The sequence below is a fragment of the Microtus pennsylvanicus genome, chromosome 10, assembly GCF_037038515.1.
Source record: "Microtus pennsylvanicus isolate mMicPen1 chromosome 10, mMicPen1.hap1, whole genome shotgun sequence".
Classification (NCBI taxonomy): Eukaryota; Metazoa; Chordata; class Mammalia; order Rodentia; family Cricetidae; genus Microtus; species Microtus pennsylvanicus.
In genome coordinates, this window is record NC_134588.1 from 4,625,177 (window position 1) to 4,636,735 (window position 11,559).

Genomic DNA, 11,559 nt, shown 5'->3' on the forward strand with positions numbered 1-11,559 from the left:
AGGACCATTCTGCCTTCTTAGGCAGATTCTGGGACAGCAGGATCCTTGGAAACAAACATGAAGAAAAGGAATGAGGAAGAAGAGACCAGAGCAGAAGACAAACAAGTACACACAGTGCAGAGCTAGAGAGAAATACAAGAAGCAGAGTAAAGGCAGCCATGGTAGGAACGTCTGAGTCTAAATTCAGCTATGTTGGCAGTGAAGATCCCCATCATAGGCTCATAGTCACAGGTGCTGCTCACTAGACTATCTCCCTAGACAACTGCTGATGACAGAAGTTACAAAATAATTCCACACTAGTTCAGAATTGTGTATAATAAAGGGTTATTTATTAGGGGTAGACTCACAGATCACAGTCCTTTGCATGAACAGGGAACAGAAATGAAATCCAGCTGCCAGAAGCAAGAGCCGGAAGCGAGAGAGAGAGTGCATGCTTGACAGCTGCATTTAAGTATAAGAGACAATGTCCAAGTGGACTGGGATCTTAAAGGCTATTGGCTAAAGGAGCTCCCACAGCACCTCCCCCTTTTGTTTAAATAAGAGAGTTCCAAACCTAATACAAAACTGTATATGCTAGGAACAGATATCAAGTATAAGATTAGAATTACAAAGAGCATAAGTAATATTAAGCAAGGAACATATACTAAATGTTTTAATAAGCATTCTATCCTAAGTAGTCTAAGTCTTGTATTGAAAATGGCTTGGCTAGATAATAATAGGAGGGTAACTATGACTATCTAATCTTAAACCCCATAGAAGGCCTGAGAAGAGAGATAATATTACTTGAGTAGGCTGGAAGTACAATCAAGCAGCTTCCAAAATGTGCGGTAGATGACAGAGATAACTGGCTGCCTGAGAAATCACCCAAAGTCTCATTTGCAATGTTGAGACAACCAACTTTGGCTAAAGCCATTTTCAGAGGCAGGAAATTTTTCAAAACTATATTATACTGTCTTGGCAAGGTTTGGCAGTCTTTTTTTTTTTGTATCCTGCTTGTCCAGTCCAGACATCGTGCACTTTGTCAGTGGTCAAGGCATGGGCAGTTTCTTGCCCAAAGGCCAGTTGTGCCAAGGAGAAAAAAAGCTCCAAGTGGAGTGTCTTTGGTGCTCAACACTCTCTCAGGAATAGATTGGTGCTGTCAGGAACAATTGTGTCTCATGTCAAGAGAATGCCAAGTTATTTAAATACCATGTTCAACAGATCTTTGAAGTGGTTGAAGATTACCTATATATGCAGAATACAATCACTTTGTATCTAAAGAACCTAATTAGTCTGTTTAAAAGTATAACAAACATGAAGACTATTCACCTATATACTTAATGCCTATATAATTTAAAGATTAAGACTTCATATCAGAATATGATGGAGGAGGGTCATCTTTCTATCTGTTGTTTCATTGGTTAAATAATAAAGAAACTGCTTGGCCTCTGATAGGGTAGAATTTAGATAGGCAGAGTAAACAGAACAGAATGCTGGGAGAAAGAAGCTGAGTCAGGGAGTCACCATGATTCTCCCACTCCAGACAGACGCAGGTTAAGATCTTCTCTGGTAAGCCACCTCATGGGCTACACACATTATTAGAAATGGGCTAGTCCAGGTGCAAGAGTTAGCCGAGAAAAGGCTAGATATAATGGGCCAAGCGGTGTTTAAAAGAATACAGTTTCCATGTAATTATTTCAGGGCACAAAATAGCCGTGCGGGCGGCTGGGTGCCAGGGACACAGCCCTCCGCTCCTATCACAACAAGAATATTAAACTATTTTTAAACAACTGTGAAGAAAAGGAGAAAATGACCTCAAAATGTAAACAGGGTATAAGTATTTTGATCAGAGGTAGAAATGTATAATGTGATATGATAAATATATTCTATCAATATACAAAATGTCTTAAACAGAGATAGAAACATGCATGCATATAATCTGATAAAATAACATTGCATAGGTGTACAAATATTTTAAACAGAAACAGCATGTTTAATGTAACAAATATAATTTGAAATTGTATCAGTGTACAAAAATTTATACAAATGTAAGCTGCCCATAAATAATAGCTCACAAGTATTCACTCTATTACTCACTAGAATGCCAGTGAATAGCTACATTAAAACAATGGAACTCTTTTCACCTGAAAAGCTCCGGACTGTGGCATAGTCAGAATATATTACATGAGAGAAGAATCTGTTTTCAATAAAAATAAAATCTCAGTGTTTCTTTATACGTTTGTGTAATTCTCAAGAGTGAAAACTGGTTACAAAGATAAAAGATCTAGAGCAGTGTCTTAGTGGGGGCTTCTGTTGCTTTGCTTGACCACCAAGGAGGAAAAATTATTCCAGCTTACATTTCCAGCTGACAATTCATCACTGGGGGAAATCAAGGCAGGAACTTAAATACAGCAGAAGCCTGTGGGCAGGAGCTGAGATCAAGGAGGAGTGCTGCTTACCAGCTTGCTCATAGTCTGTTTTCTTTTAGAACCTAGCTCCACCAGCCCAGGGATGCACCATGCAAAATGGCCCATAAGTCATTAATTAAGAAAATGTACACAAGCTTTCCTGCTTCTGAACTTATGAAGCATTTTCTTTTTCTTTTTATTTTCTTCTAAATGCAGTATTTATTTTTATTTATTTATTTATTGAGCTCCACATTTTTCTCTGCTCCCCTCCCTGCCTCTTTCCTTCCCTTCAACCGTCCCCCAAGGTCCCCATGTTCCCAATTTACTCAGGAGATCTTGTCTTTTTCTACTTCCCATATAGATTAGATCTACATAAGCCGCTCTTCGTGTCCTCATTGTTGTCTAAGTTCTCTGGGATTGTGATTTGTACGGTGGTTTTCTTTGCTTTATGTTTAAAAACCACTCATGAGTGAGTACATGTGGTAATTGTCTTTCTGTGTTTCCGTTACCTCACTCAAATTGGTGTTTTCTAGTTCTATCCATTTTTCCTGCAAAATTCAAGATGTCATTTTTTCTGCAATGTAGTACTTCATTGTGTAATATACCACATTTGCCTTATCCATTCTTCAGTCAAGAGGCATTTAGATTTTTTTTCTGTGGGTCTTATGTTTCTAGTTCATACATAACATCAAGCAGTCCAGGCAAGAGCAGTTTCTTGCCCAAATGACTAACAAACTCCATAAGGAGCCTCTCCAATGTCCATCTTCTTCTTTAAGTAATTGGTGCTTCCAGGAGCAGATTTTTCTCATTGTCGTGAAAAGTCCTAAGTTCTTAGAACATTTTAAATGCCATATTCTGACAGTCTCTGAACAATTTAAAGAATACCTGTCTAACTGAAATATATCTCTACATATCTAGAAAACCTAACTAATATGGCTACAAGCTTGACTATTACAGATAATTATTTATTAACCTATATTTTAAATATACATTACATTTTTAAATGAACTGCACAAACACAATACACATATATATGCTCTTGTTTTATGCACATATATTTTATATATAATATATAATACATATATATATAATAAAATTGATATTAAATTTGTATCAATAGACCAAGAACCTTATCAATGTAAATCTCTATAGTATACCCCCCTTTAAATGTAAACTAACATTTACAAACACTATTTAGGAATTTGGGTATAGTTCTTTCTAAACTGCTTCCTTCTTTTTGTTGAGTGAAGTAACTTTTGGGGGTGTTTATGGTAACCTTTTGTAGGGCTCTTGGTCCATTGAGCCACATTAATCTAGAAGTTCTCATCTTCTGTGGAAACAAAAGTAGAACCTGTTTTCTAAAGAAACATATCCTTAGACCCAAATTTTGAAGTCAAGATACCTTAAAACACATATGTAGGTTTAGCTTAGCAGCCAAAATAATGAAATGTCTCTCTGTACTTAGCTCCTTCACAGTCAAAAAGTTCAAAGAGAACGGGAGAGCCATCATTGCGAACCTTCATCTGGTAATGGATGGAGATAGAGACAGAGACCAACACTGGAGCACTGGACTGAGCTCCCAAGGTCCCAATGAGGAGCAGAAGGAGGGAGAAGATGAGCAAGGAACTCAGGACCACGAGGGGTGCACCCACCCACGGAGACAATGGGGCTGATCTATTGGGAGCTCACCAAGGCCAGCTGGACTGGGACTGAAAAAGCATGGGATAAAACCGGACTCTCGGAACATGGCAAACAATGAGGGCTGATGAAAAGCCAAGGACAATGGCACGGGGTTTTGACCCTACTTCATGTTCTGGCTTTGTGGGAGCCTAGCTAGTTTTGATGTTCACCTTCCTAGACATGGACAGAAGGGGGAGGACCTTGGACTTTCCACAGGCAGGGAACCCTGACTGCTCTTTGGACTGGAGAGGGAGGGGAAGAGGAGTTTGGGGGGAGGGGGAGAAGGGTGGGAGGAGGGGGAGGGAAATGGGAGGCTGGGAGGAGGCAGATACTTTTTTTTCCTTTTCTCAATAAAAAAAATAGAAAAAAAAGTTCAAAGAAAACATAATAATATACATAATCTAGACTCTCTGCATATGTTCTATCTTTGTATAACTTATTTTTCTTGTTATTCTTTTAATCTATGACTGTTTGTGCTGTCTCTTTAAAAAACTTCATTTTACTTGTTAAAACCATTTACTTCTTTTTATAGCTGTCTATATCCTTTTTCTTCTCTCTCCTAAGCTTAAGTACATTTATCCAACATTGTGACCATTTTAGAGGTCTTTTTCATCTAAATTTCTCTTTATTGCATATCAATCCTTTGCTTTACAGAAGCTTTTCAGTTTCAGAAGGTCCTTTTTATTAGTTGTTTATCTCAGTGTCTGTGCTGTTGGAGTTATATGTAGGAGAAAGACCCAATTGTTCATCCCAGTTGCCCAGAACCAAAATAATCACACAGAAACTGTATTAATTAAAATATCACTTCTTAGTCCATTATCTCTACCTTCTTTTTGGCTAACTCTTAAACCTTAATTTAACCCATTTCTACTAAACTGTGTATTGCCACATAGTTGTGGCTAACCAGCAATGTTCTCCATCTGTCTCTGGTAACTCCATGGTGTCTCTCTGCCCTTCTGCCTCCCAGCATTCAGTTCCACCTTCCCTTCCTAACTAAGTTCTGCCCTATCAACAGGCCAAAGAAGTTTCTTTATTAATTAACCAATGAAGGCAACACATAAGCAAAAGGACTCCCATACAAGTTATATTTAGGAAGTGGTCTCCTGTGCCAATGCATTCAAGTGTACTTCCCACTTTCTCTTCTATGAAGTTCAGTGTGACTGGCTTTATGTTGAGGTCTTTGATACATTTGGGCTTGAGTTTTATGCATCGTGATAGACATGGGTTTATTTTCATTCTTCCTGCCATCTAGTTCTCCCAGGTGAGTTTGCTTCTTTTTGTTCTAAAGTTTTCAAATGTTCTATTAACTCACTAGTGTGAGATTTTTTTCAGCTTCTTTATGTAGGTATTTAGTTCTATAAACTTTCTTCTTAATACTGCTTTCAATGTGTCCCATAATCTTAGTATGTTGTTTGGTCATTTTTACTGAATCTTAGAAAGTCTCTAATTTCTCCCTTATTTCTTCTTTGACCCATTGATGATTCAGGTGAGCATTGCTTAATTTACATGTGTTTCTGGGATTTATAAAATTGGTATTGATGTTGACTTCTAGTTTTAAACATTGGGTTATTCCAAATTTTTTTGTGAGGTTTGTTTTATTACCATGTATGTGGTCAACTTTTGAGTAGCTTCCATGTGGCGATGAGAAGAAAATATATTCCTTTATGTTTGGATGGAATATTCTATAGATATCTGTTAAGTCCATTTGAGTCATAATATCTGTTAGTTCCCTTATTTTTCTGTTCATTTTTTATTTGACTGACCTGTCCAGTGGTGAGAGGGGAGTGTTGAAGTCTCTCACTATTAATGTGTGGGGTTTAATGTATGGTTTAAGCTTTGGAAGTGTTTCTTTTACATATGAGGGTGTCCTTGTATTTGGGGCATAGATGGTTAGTATTGAGATTTCCTCTTGATGGATTTTTCCTGTGAATAATATGAAATGACCTTCTTTGTCTCTTTTGATTGATTTTTCTCTTGGAGTCTATTTTGTTAGATATTAGGATAGCGACACCCACTTGTTTCTTAGGTTCATTTGATAGGAATATTTTTCCCAACCCTTTACTCTGAGAAGATGTCTGTCTTTGAGGTTGAAATGTGTTTCTGGCATGCAGATAGAAGAAGGATGGATTCTGTTTTTATATCCAATCTGTTAGCCTGTGCCTTTTTATAAGCAAGTTTAGTACATGTATATTAAGGTATATTAATGACCAGTGATTGCTATCTCTTGTTAATTTAGTTTTTGTTGGTGGTGATGTTATTGTGTGTGTTTTCCCTTCTTTGGGACTTGCTGTTATGAGATCAGATCATCCATTGTTTGTGTTTTTGTTGGTGCAGCCAACTTCATTGGGTTGGAGTTTTTCTTCTAATATTTTGTGTAGGGCTGGGTTTGTGGCTAGGTATTGGTTAAATCTAGTTTTGTCGTGGAATATCTTGTTTTGTCCTTCTATCTATGGTGATTGAAAGTTGTGCTGGGTATAGTAGTCTGGGCTGGTATCCATGGTCTCTTAATGTCTGTATAACACTTGACCAGGACCTTCTGGCTTTCTTTGTATCCAATGAAAAGTCGGGTGCAATTCTGATAGGTCTACCTGTATATTTTACTTAGACTTTTTCCTTTGCAGTTCTCAATATTCTTTCTTTACTTTGTATGTTTAGTGTTTTGATTATTATTTGGCATAGGGACTTTTTTTCAGATCCAGTCTATTTGGTGTTCTGTAAGGTTCTTGTATCTTCACAGGCATATCTTTCTTTAGGTTAAGAAGTTTTCTTCTATGATTGTGTTAAATATATTTTCTGTGCTTTTGAGTTGAACTTCTCTTTCTTCTGTAACTATTATTCTTAGATTTGGTTTTTTCATGGTGTCCCATATCTCCTGGATATTGTGGGTTAGCTTTTGTTAGTTTTAATGTTTTCTTTAACGGATGAGTCTATTTCCTCTAATGTATCTTCAGCACTTGAGATTCTCTCTTCCACGTCTTGTATTCTGCTGTTCATGCTTGTGTTTGTGGTTGCTGATCGTTTTCTCATGATTTCTGTTTTTATAATTCCCTCACCTTGTGTTTTCTTTATTGTCTCTATTTCAGTTTTCAAGTCTTGAATAGTTTCTTTCATATATTTGTTTGCTTTTTCTTGGTTTTCTTTAAGGGGTTTGCTGATGTCTTCCAAATTTTTGTTTGTCTTTTCCTCCATTTCTTTGAAGAAATTTCTCATTTCCTCTTTTAGAGTTTCAAACATTCTCCTGAAGTTATTTTTTTAGGTATTTTCTTCTGCTTCATCTATATTTGGTTGTTTTAGGGTCTTTAGTTTTTACTGGTGCATTGCTCTTTATGGTGTTGTATGTGTTCTTACCTTTTCTACTCATCCTTTCCCTTAAGAGGTGTGGTTGGGACTCTCTGAGATTCTGTTGATTAATCTTCTAGGTGCCAGTGAATCCAAAGCTCAGATGGTAGTTCCACATGGTACAGTCAGTGCCACAGTTCTAGTTACCCCATTGGTTATTCCTTTTTCCTGGAGATCACTCAGTGCTCCTGGGCTTTGCACTGCTCCCTTGGAGTTTGCTGTCTGAGGTCTACTTTGGCTTAGGTTACTGGCCTTGACCCATTTCTGTAAATCCTGGTCTAAATTCCCTCCAGAAGATTTCCCTGACTTGGAGTTGGTCTTGCAAATGTCTCTGGCTCCAGTCAACTCCCTCAGAGTTCCCAGGCTTGGGCGTACCCAAACCCACAGAGGACCTGGCTCAGGGTTACTCACTCAGAGGTCCCAGACTCATGCTAGGACCCACAGAGGTTCCATGTTCCTGATTATTCCCCTTGATGTCCCAGACCTATGCCTCAATCCACAGAGGTCCTGGCTCAGGCCTACTCCCTTTGAGATCCGAGATTCATGCCTGGACCTTCAGAGATCTCTGGTTCCTGCCTACTCTTTCAGAGATCCCAGATTCATGCCCAGACAGAGGTCCTGGCTCAGGTCTAGTTTTTTGAAGGTCCTAGACTCAAGCCCAGACCGCAGAGGTTTTGGCTTAGGTCTATTCCCTTGAAGGTCCCAGATTCGCATCTGAACCCTCAGTGGTCTCTGGCTCTGGCTCACTGGATCAGCAGTTACTCCCCTGTACCTGTTTTGGTGGAGTTCACTGTCGCAGGTCTATTCTGGACCAGGTCACTGGCTCGGTCCTGATCTGCCAGTGTACCGGGACTGGATCTGCTCTCGGCTCCCACTCCCATGGAGCTTGTCTCACATTTTCTTTTTCTATTTTTCTTAATTTTAAAAATAAATACTAGGCTGGCAAAATAATCAGCACCTAAATGTATCTGCCCCAATATTGACGACTTGAATTCTATTTCCTAGAATCATATACAGAAAAGGAGAACTGACTACATCCTATGTTGTCCTCTAACCTCCACATGCACATCTTTGCATGTGTGTCCCTTTCCCAAACACACACACACATATATATATATGTATATAAATTTGTACTAAATAAATACAAAATGTAACTAACTACATTGAAAGTAACTAATTAATATTTTGGGGGGGTTCTGAGACAGGGTTTCTATCTAACTAAATTATTTTTAGAACATACTAAAGGTCCCACCCAATGACTCTTTCCCCTGTATTTAAAGAAGAGTCTAAGCACTGGGCACACAGTCTTATGCAGTATATAAACTGGAAAGGGTTGTTTTCTTAAGCAATTTAGTATATAGATGCACAATACTCTGGAGAGGGGGCATTCTGTTGTTTTGGTTTGGTTATTTTAATCTACCTGAGAAGAAATCAACATGGCAAGCTTGAACAGAAGCAGTTTATCTTTCAATAAGATGGGGAGAGTGTGTCAGTCCAATGGGACACAGCAACATGAGACTAGTGATCTAGTGATTAGAGCACACATACACTACACCCTTTGTAAGTGTAAGGCAAGAAGGAAGAGAGGTAGAGTAAGCTGTATATATCATTTAGTGTCATGGCAAAGAGTTCTGCCTCTGTTTTTAGGGGTTCATGGCCATACTTATTTCAGAAAGATAATTATATTGACAGATAAGCATGGAATCTTACAATGTATTAATGACTAAGTTTAAAGCAGAGAAGATATAGGCTACATGAGGCAAACTGGTTCAGAGATGATGAGAAGATAGGAGAGCTGGGACATTCAAGAGGCATTTTAGTGATAATTGCCAAGAAACAATCCCAATATGAAGAAGGTACACGACTATTTATTATCAGGCTTTTAGATTATATCTATCTTAACTAAATCAGGTACACAAGAAAGTGTAGCACAAACAAGAAAGGATGCTGACGTGTTCCATACTAAAAAGGTATACTTTTCATTCTAGGATATGCAGATGGACTCATCAGGGAGAGAGTTGTGAACCTGGGTGAAGATGCTGAGTAGATAGGTACAATCTGCATTTATTAAGGCCACCTCACTATATGCTATCATATATAGAGACAGAATTTTGAATAATCTCTGGATATATATACACACACACACACATATATATATATAAAGCAGACTGGATAAATAGGAACTTAAAAGTTAAAACTCCACGTTTGTATGCAGGAAACTCCATTACAGGAGCAGCTACTTTATTTGGTACTAAAATGGTGCTAGGGCCACACTTCTTTCCTCAAATCACATCCTCCAGACTGATTACCTACTTTCATTGTAATGCAAATGTTTTCTACGGGGGCTGGAGAGATAGCTCAGCGGTTAAGAGCATTGCCTGCTCTTCCAAAGGTCCTGAGTTCAATTCCCAGCAACCACATGGTGGCTCACAACCATCTGTAATGGGGTCTGGTACCCTCTTCTGGCCTGCAAGCATACACGTAGAAAGAATATTGTATACATAATAAATAAATGAATATTTAAAAAAAAAATGTTTTCTAGTGCCACATCATTGAGCCAGATTCAGATGCTCCCAGTGCAGGTCATTCTAGAGATAAGGAATATAGCAGTGACTTTGATACTGCTCCGAAAACCAACAGAAAGAGAAGAACTCAGAATCTCCGTTAACACTGAGCCCAAGATTTGTTCATAGCATTCAGCAACAAACACTGATGATCCCACGAGGGCCATAGTTTTTTGAACTGTGTTTTGAGACATTTCTTAGCTACTCTTATTTCTTTTCATAACTCTTCAGATTCATAGCCCATTTTTGTTTGGGTCATTTGTTTTCTTAAATTTTTTTCTTGATCTCTTTAGATACTCTAGATGCCAGACCTCTGTGAGATGTATAGTTGAAAAAGATTCGTTCCCACTCAAAGGGCTTCCTTTTTACTCAGTTGGTTGTTCCCATCTCTGTTCAGCGGCTTTTTAGTTTATGAGGTACCACTTTTCAACTGGACTTAGTTCCTGAGGTCTTTTCCCACACCACATCTTGTATGGTATGGCCTATATTTTCTTCCAGCAGCTTTGGTGTTTTAAGTTTCACATTGAGGTCTTTGATCCATTTGGAATTAATTTTTGAGATATTGGCCTAATTACATTCTTCCGTGCGTGACATCCAGTTTTCCTAGCACCATAATGAGTGCTGTTTTTCCAATGTATGTATTTAGTAGTTTTGTCAAATGTTAGATGACTGAGGCCATGTGCACTGATGTTTGAGTCTTCTGTTCTGTTCTGCTGGTTTACATGTCTGTTTTGATGCAAACATAATGTTGCTTTTATTGCTATAGCTCTGTAATATATCTTGAAATCTGGAATGGTAATCCCTTCAAAATTGTTCTTTTTGCTTACAGATGGCTTTGGCTGTACTTGGTCTTTTGTGGCTTCATATGAATTTTATGATTTTTTTCTACTTATGTGAAGAATATTGTGGATATTTGATTTTAAAATTTGAATTACATTTAAACTTTTGGTAAGATTTTCAATTTGGCATAGTTGATTCTACTAATACATGAAGAGCATAAGGATTTTGTCCGTTCTTCAATGTCTACCTTTTCTTCAAAGATTTAACGTTTTTATTGCAGATGTCTTTCACCTTTTTGGTTAGGGATATTTTTGTGAGTGTGTGTGTGTGTGTGTACATGTGTGCATGCATGCATATATATTATTGTGAATGTGAGTGTTCCCATTATCTCTTTCTCAACATGTTTATTTTTGATATATGGAAAGTCTACTGATTTTTGTAAGTTAATTTAGTGCTCTTCCAATTTGCTGATTTCTTGTCGATTTTTATTTATCTTACTTGAAAGTCATAGAGTCTGTACAGCTAAGACAAGGCTTGAGAGTGGAACATGGTGCAGGATGTTGAGTTTCCAGGGACTCACCAGGCTGAGTCTGTGCACAGGTGTATAACCTGGCTATGCCTGGTGGCTGGATATCTTACAGGTAGGTTTGGGTCTGATGGATTCATCTGAAGAGGCTGGCCTACAGAGTATTTGATGAGGGAAACCCTGAGTGTTGTGAATGATTTGAGTAAGTTTGTTCATACTGGGATTGTAAACAGAGTGTTCAATTCAGGTTAGATATAGGGATTGGAGGGGTTTCATGTGGTCT